We start from the raw sequence: 16,745 nt of genomic DNA on the forward strand, positions 1-16,745 counted from the left end.
AGTTTAACAGGCATAAACCCTAAAACTCAGTGCTTCCATCTATAGACATAAACCCTAGAGAAACTCTCACGTGACTTCACAGATGTGTGTGAGAAAGTTCATGACCACAGTCTGTAATGACATCAAATAGAAACACCTCTACATCCATCAAAGGAAGAATGAATGAATGAACTGAATAATATTCGTAATGGAATACTCTACGGTAGGGGTCAAGAAAGCTTTTCTGTAAAGGGCCAGAGAGAAAGTATTTTAGACTTTGCAGGCCATGCAGTCTCTATCATTAACTATGCAGTTCTGCCATTTTGGTGGTCATGGACAAGCGTGGATGTGTTCCAATAACGTTGCTTACAAAAACAGGTGGCCAACTGGATTTGGCCGCAGAAATGAGAATGAATCCGCTAGAGTGACATAGATCAAGGTGGATGAATCCGGTCAATTTGAGGTTAAGTGGGGAAAAAAAGTTGCAGAAGAAAATGTATGTATGATACCACTTAAAGTTCTTAAAAAACCTATAAAAGACTACCAAATAGTGTGTGATGGCTCATTTTATGTGTCAGCCTGACTGGGCTAAGGGATGCCCAAATAGCTGGTATAACATTATTTCTGGGTGTGACTGTGGGGGTGTTTCCAGAAGAGATTAGCAGTTGAATGGGTAGACCTAGTAAAGAAAGACCCTTGTCAGTGTGGGTGGGCATCATCTAATCCATTGTTCTGGATAGAACAGAAGGGCAGAGAAGGGTAATTTGCTCTCTCTGTTTGAGCTGACACACCCATTTTTTTTTCCTGCCCTTGGATAGCAATACTCCTGGTTCTTGGACTTTTGGACTTGAGCTGGGAATACCATTGGCTTCTCTGGTTCTTAGGCCTTCAGGTTTGGACTAGAACTATACCACTGGCTTTGTAGGCCCTCCAGCTTGCATGATCACATGAGCCAATTCTTCAAAATAAATCTCTTTCTATATGCCTATATGTATCCTCTTGGTTTTGTTTCTCTGGAGAACCCCAAGAAATACATACTGCTTGAGGCCACAAGTGTATACAGTAACATATGAAGAAATGCATGGGAATGGTAATCACCAAGTTCAGGAGAGCAGTTCCATCTTGGGGGTGGAGGTAAGGTCAGAGTTGTGTGGTGGGGAGGGAGTCCTGGGGACTTAACCTCTATTAATAAGGTTCGATTTCTTAAGCAGAATAGTAGGTACCTGAGTGACTGTGGCAGTATTTCATATACCTTTTTGATTATCATAAATATTTCATAATATATTTAAAGTGAACACAAAATAAAAGAGACTTCACAAGAGGAGATAGATATCTTCTTTCTTGTGTGATTCCATGTAATTTGATGATGTGTCTGTGTCTACCTAAAATCACCTCCCTGGTCACACTCATGAAACCCTGCTCCAGGCCTCCAGGGCTGAGAGCCTCTTTCTCAAATGGTCCTTCTTTTCTTGTCTCTTTTGCTCCCAGAAGACCAGGAGGCAGGGAGTTGTCGATAGTTTCTGTTATAATTTCCTGGGACCAGATGCCTCCATTTGCCCACACAAGTATCAGGGGGATTAGGTGGCCTAGAAAGCCACGGCATGTTTGAAGAGGACTGGATTTGAGTGGTGTCTGGCCTCTCTCAGATAAAGGGGCCACTCCTTGGAGGCGGTCCCTTGGCCCTCTGGCTGCTCCTTGGCATGGCCATGGAGTGGGCCATGTGATAGCTGGAGATCCAAATCCTTTTGACCTGAGGCAAGCTGTTTGACCGCTCTGAGCTCCTCTCCTCATCTGAAAATTAGGAATGATAAATCTCTGCTTATGTTGCTTTATGTGACCACGAAGAGAGACCCTCTCTGTAAAGTAGCCGGCAGCCATTCCTACCCCCGAAGTTCTGAAGAGATGAGGGTGCAACTTAACATTTCCTTAAAAAATATGCACTCCACTAACAATCCAGGGACATTTATGCAGTTTCCACATCTTGGCTATTGTGAACAGTGCTATTTCAGTGAAGCAAGATGAATAAGCTCTCGAGATCTGCTGTACAACATCGTACCCATAGTCAACAGTAATATATTGTATGCTTAAAAATTTGTTAAGAGGGTAGATCTCATGTTAAGTATTCTTTACACACACACACACACACACACTCGCACACACGGCTATTGAAGGGAAGGGGGTGGGACAGGAAGCACAAAATTTAATCATCCTTCAGAGCTTTCCACATTGTGAAGGTTTGTTTATCTCTGCCACTATTACAGTTCTGTCCTTTTTTTTCCCTCCACTTTATATAAATGAAATCTTTTTCTTCTCTTCTGAACTTCTACATGTTTGTCGGAAGGCACTGTCCTCATGATTGGCTTTTTTAAAGTCTGGTATATCTAAAATTATAGAATCACAGTACTAGAGAAATCTTGAGAGGTCACTTCATTCACGTTGAAGTAATCTTTTCCGTAGCTGTTCTGAGAGGTAAGCATCGGTCTCTGATTGCTTCTGGTGATGGGAATCCCACTACCTACAGAGGAAGCAGGACTTTGAACTCATCTTCGTATAGCTGGGGAGTCAGGAGTCCTGTGTTCCAGTATCAGCTGCATCACTAATGGGCTGAGCAACCTTGGACCAAAGTGTGGTCACTTTTCTGTATCCCAGTTTTCTCATCTGTAAAATGGGATCATTCCAACGGAGATCTCAAAGCACCCAAGTCACAAATTGAGCACCAGCCCTCCACTAAGACCAGGCAGGGTTGGGAGCTTTCTGTGGGAAATAACTTACTTTCTCCTTTTATTTAAAATTTATTTATTTTTTCTGGTTCTAGAAGTAAACGTGTCCCTTGTAAAAAGAAAGAGTTAGGAAATTACCTAAGAGCATGAGGCAGAAAGTGAAAATTGTCCTGATTCTCAGGAACCAGAGAGAACACCTATTCACAGCATAGGCTGAAAAGATCTAGTTATCATAATAAAAGTGATCAAAGCAGGATAATAACAATAACAATGCCACAAGGAAGCATTAATAGCAGCAGAAACCAAGGCTTTTCCTAAACATTTTACATATTTTTATCTCATTTAATTCTCCCAATGACGCTGCTTAGCTCCATTTTATAGATGAGGGGAGCTCAGACATCATGGGCTCTGGTCACCCAGCAGTTTGTGCTCTTAATCACCGTGTCAAATTTAATATGGACTTTTGAGCCTATCCTTTCAAAAAACATCATGCCCTATGCATTTTACCTTATAAAATAAACATTGGTAAACAAGGTGCTCACAGGCTCTTGGACTCTGTAATTGGCAGTGTGAATGTGGGTGCACTTGGCTTACACACTACACAAACTCTGCTCTATTCTGATGAATGCTTGCACCAATGATGTACTTAAGTGATCCCCTTTTGGAATTTAGATTCTTTTTGGATTTTGGTAGTATTATCAGAATCTTGCAGTGACTATCTTTGTGCCTAAAGCTTTGTCTGCACCTGGTCATTTCCGTAGGAAAGAGTCCTAGATGTATAGTGATTGGCTCCAAGTTTTTAGTGCTTTAAAGGCTCTGTCAGGTTGGGCTCCTACCAGCCAGGCAGGTGAATGTTGTAGAGACTTAGCGAGGTTGCAGATGAAGGCATCCAACGGTTGAAGTCTCTGGTCAGGACGTGGGGTCCCAGACTCCCTACACATTGCCTTTAGCTCTCCCAAGGGAAGAAGCCCTTCCCTCTCCTTCTGCACTTCCTGGCAGGCCCCACCCAGTGGGCAACAGATGATTTCACCATCTGCCATGTACATTTCAGGCCCGTGTACCCCGCGTTTATAGAATCCAGCTTTGTGGTTTTACCTGTAGGTGGTTGGAGGTGAGTTCATCAGACCTGCACTTCATTTGATGGCTTGAAGATTTTTTTTCACAGTCATGTACTTAAAAACCCCTTTTGAATTTTTAAAAACAACATTTTCATTTGGTAAAAGCTAAAAATGTAATTTTCAGTAAGAAATGACATTAAATCAGTACGTTAACAACATTGGACTTAAAAACCATTTTAAATAAAATTGTAAATAATATTTATGATATGGAAACAGGCAAATTTTGACCTTTCTCCAGTTAATAAGTGACAAATGATGCTTCATGAAGTATGAAAAACCATGATTTTTTGGCATGTAGATTAAAAACTGACATTTGACATCATGTTTGGATTTGGGACCAAATGTATATTTAATGGGATCCAAAATGTGACCAAATATTACAGCAGCAGAAACAGATGTACATTGCTTTCACGACCTGACATTCAGCATGTCTGAAATTTTACTTAAAATTAAAACTGTTCTTTTAGAAGTAAATGTAGTGTTTTGCTTCCAAATGACCTAGGAGAGAGGGTTTCAGGTCACTTTGTGAGCCAGTCCCCACTAATAACACGTCATGGGTCATAGATGTTTTCCATTTATAATAAAGTGTCAGTTGGACAGAACAGTTACTCTTTTCTCTTTAGAAAGTGACTTGAAGCTGTGGGGGCATCTTGATGTGCTCCTTTAGAATTTTGTGCAGACGAATGAGATTTCTAGGTCTGGGTGAGATCGTATGCAGAGGAATTTGCAGGATCATCATCTCTTTAAGCTCCCTGTGTATGTATGTCCATATCCCATGGTGAAAGGACCCAGTGTTTGAGCTTTGAGCCCCGTGGCCAGCTGACCCCCGCCAACCCCTGCGTAGGCTCCCTTGGCCAGCCCTGGAAAGCTCTTGAACCATTCTGCTTTAAAGAAAAGGAGAACATTACACGGATAATTCTGTTTATTATTTTTAAACAATAGAATGGAAACAGGCAGTTTATTGTTAAAACTACAGGAAACCCTGGAATGCGTTTGTGAACTCTGGGGGACTTTGAACCCCTGATTGTAACATGCTCATTTGGACAAATGCTCCCTCCAGCCTTTCGCTGCGCACTTTTGCTTCACTTTGGACACAGGATGCTGTGGATGGAGGTCTGATTTATCTCAAGGTCCCTGTTTAGAAACTTCCCTGAAATGGGAGGTAGCAGGGATTTGGGGGTCTAGCATGGGATTGGGTGGGGGTCAGGAACCTCAGTCTCACTCTCTACCTCAGTTCCTTGTCTGCACAACAAATGTGTAGAACTATATGACCTTGAATCATGGTCCAGGATTTGGATTCTTCCTCAAGCACAGATTCCCTTTTTTGCCTATTCCATGGCAGAATAATTTTAGGCAGTGATCAGTTTCCTTGGGGAAAAAAAAAATCCCCTGGAGACACTTCTATTGGGGTAGCACTGTTTGCTTGGAGAAGGGTTGAGAGAGATGCCAGGCTACCATCTCCACTCTCATTCTCCCTGATGAACAATGAGCTTCTTTGGGGCTGTGATTTTAGGGGCATCAAGAGTTCCAGAAAATTCCCTTTACTTTCCCTCCAGTTTGATGGACTTTCCTTTCTTTCCATGGGGAGGAGTGGGAGACAGGGAGAGAGCTTTGCGTCTTTTCAGGAGGGATGAGTTGATGGATGGAGCAAGAATCAAGATGCAACGCAGATTCTGAGCTCTTCTTCCTTGGGAATCAGAGATGGGCCAGTCCCCTGGGGTGAAGGATTTGTCCTGGAATCTTCCAGACTTGGAGGGAAAACCCGGCCACCTTATCCATTGGATTCACACCTGCAACTCCAGTTCTGGCCTCTAGAGGGTGTGGGATCCAAACTCCAGGCCCCTGGACCAGAATCCTGCAGATTTGTGGGGAGTTCTGGAATTCTGGAATATTTGTGCAGAAGAGGGCCCCAGGAGCCAGACGTAGGTCCCTTGCCTGAGTTCACAACTGGGGAGATTGAGGCCCAGAGAAGGGAACTCACCCAAGGTCACATAGAGACTTAGAGGCAGAGCCAGGGATGGAGCCCAAGTCCGCAGGTCCCTGGTTCAGGTCTTTTGCAAACCCTCAGTGACAGGGAGACGTGGCCCTGGGGAGGAGGTCTCTTCCAACCTGTCTACCACATTCCTCAGCCACCTTGTTTATTATGAAATGTTCTAGCCTTCGAGTCATTCCAAGTAACTAAGTAAATTCCCTTGGGGTGGGAACTTCCAAGGCTAAGACACAGGCTCTTAGGCCTGCAGGAAATGTAGGAGGTCTTTCAGCCCAAACTCTCTTGACTGTGAAAAACCTGGGAAGCCCGGGGGGGTGCAAGGCCTTCTGCTACAGGTGGATTCTGCCTGGGCAGGGACTGGTTCGAGGATGGCTCCCCAGATGGCACTGGAGCGTGAATCAAGAGATGAGAAGAGAAGGGCATTTGGGGCAGAGGCAGGGGCAGTTTTGTGCAAGTGGGTGGTAGGGTGCTGGGTGGGGGAGGGAATAGATTCGAGAAGGTGGCCGTGGCATGGTGGGCACTGCACCCCATACCGAAGACAGGGTGCTTTTTCTTATAGGCCATCAGGAGCCACAGAACAGCAGGGCTTAGAAAGACAACGCCCTCCGTGCCTGCCCACAAAAAAATGTCTCTGCTGGCATTTGGAAAGCCACTGGTTAACAGCTCGAGCCCTGCCCCACCCCCCCAAACTTCTCCACGACACGGTGTGCCATAATTCTCCCTAATAAAATAATATGAAGCTCAATTATGCTCCTGTTCCCATGTTCCTGGACTTCATTAAGCACAGAGGGATTAAAAACTTGTATAAATTAATCAATGTACCATAATCCTAAAAATTAGAAGATGAGCCCTTGAGGAAGTAATGTAATACGGGCTTTTTAATTAGGAGGGCCCCCGAGATTCACTGCTCTCCCCTGCAAGTCTTGTGTTTATGAATTGCTTTATCATTTGAAGGGGAAGGCCCCGAAGACTCCCGGCCTGTTGTAAGGACGTGCTAAACGCTGTACTAATTCCCCGGGCTCATACCCTCCCCAGAGCCAGAGCAGAATGAGAGAGCTGGCCTTGCTTTTCTTTCTTCCTCTTCTCCATGAACAAGAGCTAGCTTTTAAAAGGAAACTCGGAAAAGGGACTCAGAGGGGAAATGAAGCTACTTCTATCCTCTTACTGGGCCTGTGGGATTAAGAACGTAGACTTTGGAGACACATGGATCTGGGTTTGAATCCTGACTCTGAGGCTTACCAGTGCTGTGACTGTGGGCAGGTCACCTGCCCTCTATTTCCTCCTCCGTCCTAGGTCTTCCTGAAAAATGCCTCCTGACCACAGATGAGACCTGCTTGCAGATCTGGAAGCATTCCCAGCTGTCTCTCCCTTCCTCCTTTCCGATATGGGGCAAATGCATCTTCCCTAACTATGGGCCAGTCTACCCGGGCTCAACTTCATGTTCCTGCCTGTCTGGGCTTCATAATCCTTTTCTTTCTAGACCCTCTTGCTTCTTAACTTACTCTCTTCTTCTTAACTTCTCCTTCCATCCTAATAGAACAGAATCATAAACCTTCCTTGGCCCCACTTTCCCCTCCAGCTCCTACCTCTTGCCTCTCCTCATCTTTGTAGCTTCCATGGCCTCCCCTACTCACAGCTCAGTCTGCCAGAACTTGGCCATGCCCCCAACATGACCCTGACATTCTTCTCATTAAGATCTCCAGTGAGTCTATCTTACTTGACCTCTTGGCACTGATGGACTCAGATGACCCCCCTCAGGACCCTCTCTGGTTTCCTCTTGGTTTTTGGGACACTCCTCAGATTCTTTACTTCCCCTTTTATTGCATGAGTGTTGGTGTTTTATCTATATTCCCCCCAGGGATGCTCACCTACCTCAGAGACTCTCTACCAGCTATGCTTATGACTTCCACAGGCCTCTCTGGCTCAGTCCTCTTTGCTCTGCTCCAGACCCCAAATTCTAAAGGCTCACTGGTCATTCTAGTTTGACATCCTATAGGCCCTTTGGACTCAGTGTGTCCATGACAAGACCCAATCTCGCCCCTCCCAAGAGTGCTCCTTCTTTAGATGAATAATTGCACCAATATCCACCCAGTGATGTAGACTCCTGCCTCTCCTCCCCAGGGGCAAGGACTGGGTATTTGGTCTCTACCATAGACTCCCCTCCAGGCCTAGCACAGAACCTGGGGTACAGCAGATCTTTGGTAAGTGGATTTCATAGATGGATGGATGACTCCCTCTACTTCCTTCCCCATGAGGACTTGTCGGCTCAGTTAATGAATGAGAACATGTTTGCTTGGCGACCATCTTTTCTAATGGTGTCAGCCAGGATTGAGGCTGACACTGACCCTGATTCAGGTCATAGCTCCTCAGGACTCCTGTTTGGGCAAGAGTCCACATTTCCAAGCAGGAACCCTCCATTCCAGGACTTGTTTCTGTAGTCTCTGACTTAACAAAGGGTCTCTAGACTAGGACCCAAAAGGGCCACATCACCAGTGTGTGGAGGAAAAGGAGGCTCCTGCCTGCACGGGGAAGGGCAGAATCCAGCCTATGCTGCCCTGGATGGGTGGGGACAGGTTCTTTGGTGACTGAGGGCAGGGCCTCTCCTGTCTTGCATCCACCTTGGCCCCGTTCCTCCACGTGGAGGGGAGTGGCTTCCCCAGAGTCAGAGGCCTGGTGTGGCAGTGTGGTCCCTCCCTCCATCAGTCTGTCCTGGGGAAGCACGCCTTCTATTTTCTGAGAAGTCACTCATACCTGCAAGCGAGGCTGCACCACTCCCAGTTCTTTGCTGCTGTCTATTTTTATCCTGGCTCATTTACCCCATGTGTTTTGGAAAACACTGATATATACACACACAACAACAGTGCTGCCAAAATTCTCACCTCCTCTCTCTTGCAGGATTTTCCCTTGAAGGCTGGTGCTCTTGGAGAGCCAGTGCCTGCCTTGGACGGGGCTTTGGAGCCTGGAGCCAGGGCCTGGGGCTCGGCGCTGGGCAATCTCTTCAGCACTGGGCTCACCACAGCACTGTAGGAAGCTCTATCTGCTGGCATCCCGTGTGGTGCGCCCCTCTCTGTCTCTGGGGGGGTCTAGCCCCAGCTCTCTTGTCTGCAGGAGCCTGAGCTGGAGAGTCAGACCCTCCACCCCCCGAAGGAGACATGAGTCCCCTCAAGCCCATCATTGAGTCCCTTCACCAAACCGTCAGCAGTGTGCCCTGAGCCTGGCCACTGCCTCCAACCAGGCGCCAAGGGTGGGGGTGGAGCCCTGGATCAGGAGCCTAGAGTGGTCAAGTCCACTCACCCCTGCAAATGAACCCTGCCTGCCTTCCGCAACAACCCCACTGCCACAGAGTCTTGCTTCCATTGACACTTGGTGGCTCTCCGTAACTTTCCAGATGGTCCTAGTTCTGTCTTGTGGGCCCTCAGGCACAGAGGACAGGGGGCCGTCCCCGTTCTTTCCCAAACCAGGACCGGCTCCACGAATTGTAAAGGCACATCCTGAAATGCAGAGAGCTGGAGCTCAGGAACCGCCCAGGGACATGCGGGGGAGAACACACAAATCGATGCCCTACAGTACTAACTCCCCTGCCACCGCTCTGCACACGTGCGTGCACACGGACGCACACGCACGCACACACATGCACACACGTGCGCACACACACACGAGGTTAGATGCGTCTCCAAGCTTGCATGGCCCTTGCCCCTCAGGAGAGCTGGGCCACCACTGCCGAGCGGCTCTGTTCACTTCCAAATAGCCACATGAGCGTCAATCAGCCTGTGGGGTCTAGTCCGGGGTTTGGAACAGCCTGCCCGGCCTGGCCCGATGGCTCATACTTCATAAAGTCTTTTTTCAGATTAAAGAATAAATGACAGTGTCATTATATAACCCTAATGCCCAAGGAACAGAAAGAGCCAGAAACAGCTTGTTGTTTTGCTTTGAAAGTCTCAAAGAGTGGTCTCCAGACTTTAAGGTAGTGGAATCCAGTTTTGAAACAAAAATCTCCCACAGACACACTCACGTATGCAAATGTGTAAAATGCAGACAAGTGAGGTGACCTGTGGCATGGAAGGGGGCTGGGGGCGGTCAGTTCTGCCCAGCCACACTCCCCTCCCTGCCACGTGTCTGGGTGGCGGGCACTTTAGGAAATCTTCAGAGCAGCGTTTGAAAACCACTGACCTAAGGGAACAAAGCCCGTGTGCTTTCCCCAGGGGCCTACCTCGGGGCCCTGTGTTCTGAACCCCATGCACTTTTCAGTAACACAGCAGTTGATGAAGTGACCTGAGGCCCCTGTCTCTGGTGGAAAGAGAAGAGGAGGCCTGGCCCTGCATCCCTGAGTGGTCCTCTGTCATGTCCTGTGCCCCTGGTGCCCGAGGGAGCAGGGCTGGCAGATGCTCACTCACGCAGAAACACGGAGGCTACATTGAGCACCTGCTCACAAGGGGGATCTGACCCCTGGGCGAATCCCATGACCCCAGTGCCCTACCACCCGCTTTTGCTCTCCAGGTCAGGCTCGGACCCGTTTCCTTGCTGGGGACAGCCACCACCACCTGGGGTGATTGCCGAAAGCCCAGTTTGTCTTAGAAGTTGTGCAGCCATCGAGTAGGCTTCCTGCCATTTTCCCCAAATCTTTGAGGATACTCCCTAGAATCTTGGTGTTGGCCTGTCAGAGAGACTCGCCGTGGATCCTGCACGTGCTCCAGGGCCCCTTCCTTAGTGAGCTGGTATCTTCTGTAGGCTTTGAGTGAAATGCAGAAGAGTGAGCCCTGGGAGGGGTGGTCTCACAGTGTCAGGAGGAAGGGTCTCTCAGATGACTGCAGCAGCATGAGAGATTAGCTTTGGATGTCTCGCCAAAGTTGATCCAAGAAGCCTCTTCAGCCACTGCGGTATGTCCTGGCCTGTGGCAACCCCAAGTGCTTGCAGGGGTGGGGTCGGTTTATTGCTGCGACGGACTTCTAATTTTCTGATGCCAAGCCTCGGAATTTTCCTCCTGGTATGAATTTGTCATTTTAGGGGCCCCTAGAAAGCATCCAGGCTTCACCTAAAATCTCAGCAGAGGTTATTTCTAGGGAATTTCTCCATATCCTGGATCAGTAAGTCAGAGATACACCTGAACTCTGTGGACCCTCCATGCCAACGTGGAATGTGTTCTAACACACCGTGGGAGTGTGGCTTCTCCCTAGGTCTTGTTGATAAATCAGGGAGTACATGTGGCCGAGAGGTGAAGCCTTGATTTATGGGACAGGAGGGAGGGAGAAGTGTTAGAGAAACTTGAACTCCAGATTTCTAGTACTTCTTTATGCAGGGGGTCCTGAACGGGTTACCTTGGTCCAGTAAAATCAAGGAGTGGGGATGTGTCCCCAGTTCCAGGGTGCTAAGAAGCCACAGGAGATGGCCAGGCCAGCAGAGGGATCCTCTGAGGGTGACCATGGGCTTATGGAGCCTGCATGTGCTTCCCTCTCCCATCACTCCCATTATGCCCTTGAACCTTGTCAGGGGAGGTGGGTTGCTATGCTGACGGAAGGGGACTTAATCTGGGAGAAAACCTGGGGGTGGGGTTTGACATAATGCAACCATTGCCCCAGTTCCTTTCCATCAGGCAGCACCTCGCAGATCCCTGTTTGACAGGGGGGCAGCAGAAACTCGGAGGCTACCCTCAAAGCTGCTGAAAGGCAGACATATCTTTGTTTCATGACATTACCCTCATGATCTCAGGGACTGTAGATGCGGGAGTGGAGCCCCTATCATGGTGACATCGGGCCCTGGCCTCAAAGTCTTGGAGGAGGCCCAGTGTGTGGAAGGGTTCTTTTGCTGAGAACAGAGGCAGCTGGAGGTGGCCTACTCTGCCCAGTGGGCACCCCCCTCCGCCTATTCCTTGCTGTCTGAGGGGCAAAGGGAACCTCCTCCAAGGGCTAAACTTCTCTCCTTATATTCAGATAACCTTTCTGCCAACACTGCAGAGATCTGGGCCTTCACCAACACCCATGCTCTTGGTAGGCAGGTGTCAGGGGCGCCCTTGGGCATCTCCTTGATGCTGACAAGCCACATCAGCAGTGAGGGGGATATTGGTTCCTATGAACTGTTGACAAGAGTGAAAGCAGCAGAGCTCATCTTCTTCCTTATCCACAAGCTCCTATGCCCTTCCTTTTCAAGTACAGATATTTATCATCTGAAGGCATCTATCCTTCCACCTTCCCCCTCCCTGCTCCACCTCCCTCCCCACCTTCCTTCCTTCCACTCTCCCCAGATTTGCTGAGCACCTACTAAGGGCAAGACTCCCTGACAAATCTCAGGGACACATCAATGAGTCAGTTGAGTAAGTCTTGGGCGCTGTAGGAAGGAGTCTACAGCCTTGAGCGGAGGCGGTAAAAGCCAGTCTCATAAATGGTGTTGAGTCCTGTAGAGGAGGCTGTGTGGCACGAGAATGCAAAGGAGGGGCCAGGTAACTGCATCTGGGGGAGGAAAGACAGCTTCTCAGAGGAGGTGACCCCTGAGCTGCATCTTGACAGGAGAGATTTTCAAGCAGAGAGGGGGTGCTGGGCAGAGGGTCTGGAATGTGCAAAGGGGGAGATCAGACTGGATGGATGGGACCATTTACTGTGTTCCTCACCAAGGCTGGCCGTGGTGACAGAAATCAGGGCATCCTCATCATCCTCCCACGCTGGTGCAGCTCTAACAGGCCTCCAGGAGCCCTGTCTCCGCTGTGGGTCCCCCTCCATCCAGGAGTCCCCCAAGCCCTGCATTTCAGGCCTGGCAAGTGGCTGACTTGCACATCACTAGTTCGGGGCTTGTTTTCAAGGTCTGGAGCTGAACTGAGTCATGGAGCTTGTAGGGAATGATGCTGAGTCGGGGCAAACCTTCTCAAACAAGGAACGGGCAACTGGGGTATGGCATTATTAATCTCAAGCAAGTATAATGTTAAAAAGAACTTGGGGAGTGGGGCAGAAGGCTTCCAGATTTTTCTCTAAGTTTTTTATCTCTCCAGGAGCTGCTATTGCCTTAGGGTGGGTGGGATCTTCCTTCCTAGCTAATCTTAGAGCCTCCTGAGAAAGCAGGCCTCAGCCCTTGCAGACAGAAGCCCCGGAGCAGAGGTCAAGGTGGAGAAGGCAAGCAGAGCAAGCCTGTTGGACGTCATGTGTGGGTCGAGTTCAGGATTTCTGAGCTTTGTTTCAGGCACCAAGAAGTCTGGTGATGGCCAAACGGAGTGTCAAAAGATGAGATAAGAATGGTTAGAATCAGAGGCAAGATGACCTCTGATGAGGTTTCCAGCAACTTCTCTCCCCCTCCTCTCCGCTTTCAATCCTGAAGGTGGGTGCTCACAGTATTGGGTTGGGAGGCCGACGAGCCCAGTGGGAAGCACTTGAGAAGCCATAATGTTGGTGCTTCTGTTTTCCAAAGATGTCTTCCTCAGGGTCGGGTTTGCCCCAAGGAATTAGTTACCTGACTCCTACCGTGTGGTCACACCACTGCATCCAGGTCCACATCCTCTTAGGGCCCCGGGATGGGGCTGAACAGGGCGTGCGTGGGGCCCGCTTACTGTCACTCTTCACCACCCATATCACTGGGTGTCCAATCTGTGATGATGCTTGTACGAAACGTCCTTCCCACTGTGGCCTCCTGCTTCTGCCCAGGAGTGCTCCCACTGTCTGCTGTAAGAACTCGCCATTCTGGAGCACTGAGCTCGTCTGCCCTACCATGCGGGTGCACAAGCTATTCCGTCCGTCCCCTCACTGCCCGCTGGTGCGCTCACAGACCTCTGCACCCCAGCTCAGGCACCGTCTCCATGGGAAGTCTCTGTCTCCCTCCTGGGCCGCCCTCCACCAGCCCGAGTGGTCCTGTGTGCTTCTGCTGCTGGGGCTTGTGTTCTAGGAAGACACCCTGGCACCCAGCCCATGCGCACAGGATGGAGACTGAGTGGGAGGATGGATACATGGCGTGTGGCTGAGGGCTGGACTCCGGGCCTATTCTTACCGTGTAAGCTTTGGGGTATTTCTTTCCTGGAGAGCAGGCAGGCTTTTCCTGTGGCTCCTCGAGGTGGCCCACTAGGCCATTCTTGGACTTGGGGACCTAAAGCCCTGTTTTCAGCTTTCATCTTGGTTTCCATTTTCCCTAGAAACAAGAGCGCTAATATGTAAGCCCCATTTCTGCTGTTTGCGTGGCTGGGGTAGAGGCGCATGACTTGGATTCCACCTTCTGAAACTAAATGTGGTGGTCCCACAAGGGAGGACCTGGGATGGGGCTGTACCCCCAGTATCTCAGGCTTGTGTTGGCCAGGGACAAGCCCTGGAGCATACCCCAAGAGTGGATGTGGGTGGTCCAGGAGGGGGAGGTGCTCCTCTACGTCCCTGCAGGCCGCTGCTCCGGAACAATGAAGGGCATGTAGCAGGTGCAAGAGTGTCCCCTCCACCACCCCCCATTCACGTCCACCCAGAAATTCAGAATGTGACCTTATTTGGAAATAGGATCTTTGCAAATATAATTAGTTAAGGATCTTAAGATGAGGCCGTTCTGGATTTAGGGTGGGTGCTAACCCCAATTACTGCCCGTCTAAGACCAAGAGAGGACCCACAGAAACCCAAGCCAAAGGACCCCAAGACTTGCCAGGAGCCTCCAGAAGCTAGGAAGAGGCATGAAAGGGGTCCTCCCACAGAGTCCCTAAAAAGAACCAATCCTGTAGACAAGTTGATTTTGAGTGTCTGGCCTCAGAAGTGTAAGAGAATATGTTTCTGTTTTAAGCTACCAGGACTGTGGTAATTTGTTACAGCAACCACAGGATACTCGTACAGTGTGTGTGGGGTCTCTGGCCTCGCTTCTCCTCCTCCCTGTGGTCCCAAAGCTTCCCCACACAGCATCTTCTCGGGTATGTACATGCTACAAAAAGCTCACGTCTCACAGCTGAAACAAATGTCGCACGGACTGTGACATGTATGGGTGTTCGGGGGACTTGGGACACTCAACTCACGGCATCATGTGCTCTCCTCACCGAATCTGCCGATAGATCATTGCCTCTGTTCTCTGCCTCCCGGTGTGTGGTATTTTCCTTCTTTAACGTTAGATCCAGTAGGGGATGCAAAGAAACAAACACTAGGCTATGGGCAAAACTAGGTGTCCAGAAATATCCCTGATTTAGCAGCCTGGACTCGGGCAGGTCTGGGGGCACCAGGGTTGTTTGGGCTGTGACCACCTTTCCGGTGGCTTCTCAGCTCCAGGCAAACAGATGAGCCTCGTGTCAGTCAGCTTTCAGTGTGTAACAAGCCACCCCAAAACCTGGTGCCTGAAGCAACAACATTTACTAAGCTCATGATTCTGCAGTCAGCACTGTGGGGCCCTCGGGCACTTCTGGTCTTGGCTGGGTGCACGTACTTGTCTGCAGCCTGCCGCCAGGTTGGCTTGAGGTAGACTGAGCTACGGCGGCCTCATTAGGGGTGATGGTTGGACCGCTGTGGCTCAGGGTCACAGGGGCGACTGAGACCCATGTCTCCGGTGAAGGGAGGCTGTCAAATGCCAATGGCAGGGTTCCAAAGCAGAAGCCACAAGCCTTTTGAGGCCTGAGTTTGACACATCACTTCCTGGCATTCTTTTGAGCAGAGTGAGGCACAAAAGCAGCCCAGAATCAGGGATGGGGAAACAGACACTGTCTCAAGATGAGAGGAGCTGCCAAGTCACATTGCAATGCGCATAGTCACAGGAGAGGCAGAGAACCGGGGCCATCTTTGCTGACTGTCTCCCCTCAGCCAGCCCTTTCCTTGGTCAGGCTGGAGAAGTTCCCTGCGCTCTTTGCTGTCCTCTCTGTCCGGGAGGAGTCTTCCGGCGAGATGTGAAAGCAGAACCTAGGTTTCAGTACTTATGCATTCAGGGTGGACCTGTAATACATCATTCCAGAAACATTTCGTTCATCAAACATTTATTCTAACACCCAGCGTAAGGCCCGGCTAGAGACCCCCCCCTGAGGGAGGCTGGAGATTTTAGTTAAGCGCTTGGACTTTGGAGTCAGACAGGTCTGGCTTTGAATCTCTGCTCTTACAGGCTGTGGGCTTCCGGGCGAGTCACTGTCCTTTCTTGAGCCTGCTTTATTATCAATAAAATGGGGACAATAATGTCTGTCTTACCGGGAAGCTGTGAGGCCTGAATCAGATACCAAAGGTAAAGTGCTTAGTGCAGCACCTGGCCCACAATGGAAGCCACTAAATGGTAGCTATTATTATTAATAATAAATGTAGGCTGAGGGGTTGCCTAGATGAATGAGCATCTGGGCAACTTTCAGCCAAACGTGCATAATGAATGTTCCCTCCCCATCCCGGTCCCAATAAAATATACAAAGGGTCTAAGAAAACCCATTAACTGTGGCTAACTTTCCTAACAAGAAATCTCACAGCCACAGCCCCTTCGCGACCTGGGCATGGGGATGAATTAGTAACACCCCACTCCACTTCGGGGCTCCCGCAAGCCGCAGCCCTCACTGCGCCCACAAACTCCTCCATCGCCTCGCCACGTGCGCACGGAGGCGCACCTGCACCAGTGGCTGCCCAGAGGCATTTTCCCCTCGGTTGCCCGGACGATTCCGCCTCCACACCTGCAAACGGCCTTCTCTTTCGCCTGCTCTCCAAATCAAAGCGCGCCTTTGCTCTCCACGCCGCCTGCCTCCGCAGCGGAGTCGGTGGGGAGGGCGAGGAGAAAGCCCAGCGATTAGATGCGCACGGCCCCTCGCCGAGGCTGGATCTGTTTTTAGCTCTGCCTCTCCCGCAGGCGGGCCTGGCCTTGGGGTCTGGGCCCAGCCTGGTAGATTAGTAACAGCGGAAGCCTGTCAGTGCCCGATAGCTCCGGGAGAGGGGGGGAAGCGCTCCTTCCGCGCGCGCCGCGGAGTTGGAGGCTGGCGTACTTTTCCCTTTATTCTGTTGTAAATCACAGTTTCCCCTTTAAACGTGCCATTGCCTTTGTCCGGACGCT

The 16,745-nt window shown here is 49.8% G+C and overlaps 1 long non-coding RNA gene across 1 annotated transcript; it reads right to left on the bottom strand.

Moving 5' to 3' along the window:
- Positions 1–12,058: 12,058 nt before the first annotated feature.
- LOC135362785 (uncharacterized) lies at positions 12,059–16,554 on the bottom strand. The gene is made up of 3 exons (XR_010407986.1): positions 16,372–16,554; positions 14,761–15,661; positions 12,059–13,907 (listed from the first exon to the last, which is right to left on the bottom strand). It is a non-coding gene; the product is annotated as an uncharacterized LOC135362785 (long non-coding RNA).
- Between the last annotated feature and the right edge of the window lie 191 nt (positions 16,555–16,745).

The sequence above is a fragment of the Mirounga angustirostris genome, unplaced genomic scaffold (assembly GCF_029215605.1).
Source record: "Mirounga angustirostris isolate CCGP_5_RB_7025 unplaced genomic scaffold, mMirAng1.0.hap1 SCAF_16, whole genome shotgun sequence".
Lineage (NCBI taxonomy): Eukaryota > Metazoa > Chordata > Mammalia > Carnivora > Phocidae > Mirounga > Mirounga angustirostris.